At 42.9% G+C, this 1,955-nt stretch overlaps 1 protein-coding gene across 2 annotated transcripts in view; it reads left to right on the top strand.

Annotated features, from left to right (window-relative positions):
• SEL1L3 (SEL1L family member 3) overlaps positions 1 to 1,955 on the top strand; it is a 100,148-nt gene that overhangs the window by 96,471 nt on the left and 1,722 nt on the right. The gene's annotated exons all lie outside the window — the stretch shown is intronic.

Here is a 1,955-nt window from a genome sequence, read left to right as displayed (position 1 = left end):
TCAAATAAATAAATAAATAAAATATTTTTTAAAAAATAAATAAATAAAATAAAATAATGATGGGCTGTGGGGGGGCTTGTCCAGTGATTGTGACCCCCTGTTGGAAGGGGGAGCGTTCTCACATGGGTAATAACAAATTTACTGTAGAAACATCAAGGATTTTTATTATGTTCTTACAAGAAGATTTAAATGGTGGCGATGCTAATTATGCATTCCTTCTACATTTACACATTGGCACTTTTTGGTTTTAATCAGAAAACTGATTGCTGCTTTATCTTGTTACCATGGTGATTTAAACTTTTTTTTTCCCCAGAGCTTGAAAAGGAAAAAATTGCATGCCTTAGTACTTTGTGAACTTCCTCAAAGATCATCAGAAAGATAATTCTCAGGGCCCAAGGGGGTCTTGGACACCATCCGAGCCAAGTCCTTCAATTCACAGAGGTGGACATTGAGACCCGTTGAGATTCAAGCATTTTAGGATCGAAACGTCTGCCACTCAGTACCTACCCCAGAGTCACCTGTTAGTGGCAGATAAATGAGACTCACCCAGACCAGGTCTCCTGACTCCAGCCTAAGGTCTTTGTACCACGTCACTGGGCCTCGTGCTCCCTGCCATGGTTAGATCACCCACCAGAGTGATGGCTTTAACCTAGAAACAGCACATCATCATATAATGCCCTGGTTCCTCCCCATCCCACCAACCACCCTCACTGTTCTGTTCTTTCAAAACGATCTCTGGATCCACAAAATACTCTGTAGCTGTTGGAAGGGGTTCCTAGGAAATTCCATAACCAGAAAAGCCAGAGGCTTTGGAGCTTGTTCCTGAAGTCCTTGGAATGGCCTCGTGGAGATGGAACTCTCGAAGAGTTCATCTAGAAGCGAGATTGTCAATGTGGTGTCATCTTCTTAAAGTCGATACATTGCAGGATGGACACTGGGAACCTTTAAGAATGCCCCCACCTACTGAAAATTGTCTAAGACTCAGGGACTGCTGAGCTTGATTAAGATCGCTAGCAGTTGTTGGCACAAACTCTGGCCACTGTGTTAGCCACACGTCACACTTGCCTGCAAACTGCCGCCCCCATATCACCGATGAAGAAACCACAGCTCAGAGAGGTTAAGTAACTTGCCTAATGCCAGAGCCACGTGACTCCTGGCTTCAAAGCTTTGCTGTCTTTCTTGCTTCAAAGTTTCTGCTGTTTTCAGAGGCTACTGGGGTCTGAAAGAGAGCTAGAGGGATCCCAGACTCAGATGCGCCAACTAACTCTTTCACCAGTCCTGCAAGCCATGTCCCTGAAATTCATAAATCTTAAAACACATTTCCAGGGTAAAAGAGATCGACTATCACTAGTACCAAGGGCTAACATTTGTTGAGTAGCTGTGCATGCCAGACGCTCTTCTGGGCACTTTAGATACATTAACTCTAAAGGAGAGTGGCCAGTTTCCAGATCCCACAATCTTATGAGCCAGGATAGTCTCGGCCTCAGTCTAGAAAGCAGAGTACGCCCACTTCAGCGCTACTGATATTTGGAGCTGGATCATTCTTTGGTGTAGGCAGGTTATCCCCGGCCTCTAGCCACGATCCACCAGCAGCAGCCTGCCCTCTAGTTGTGACCACCAAAAACGTCTGCCAACTTTCCCCAGGAACCAAAATCGCCCTATTTGAAAACTACCGACATAAAGTACAAAACTTTATAAGCTTCCCTAATATTTATGGTGGTTCAACCTGCTTACTAAAGGTAGTTTGATAAACAATTAAACCAAAAAAAAAAAAAACATAATTATGATTTCTTATGCACATTTATTTAAATAACATAATTTAAACCAAATTTGATACTTCATCCAATGGGAGTCAGAATGTGAATAAAACGAACACTCCTTTCTGATCGACTGGTATAATTCATGGCTTGCATTGCAAGAAAAGAAGAGAAAAAAAGAGATGACCACAGGAGACA

This window comes from Callorhinus ursinus, unplaced genomic scaffold (genome assembly GCF_003265705.2).
Source record: "Callorhinus ursinus isolate GAN/ISIS: 27379988/994484 unplaced genomic scaffold, GSC_fseal_2.0 scaffold4, whole genome shotgun sequence".
Lineage (NCBI taxonomy): Eukaryota > Metazoa > Chordata > Mammalia > Carnivora > Otariidae > Callorhinus > Callorhinus ursinus.
This window is presented reverse-complemented; position numbering and strand designations above follow the sequence as displayed.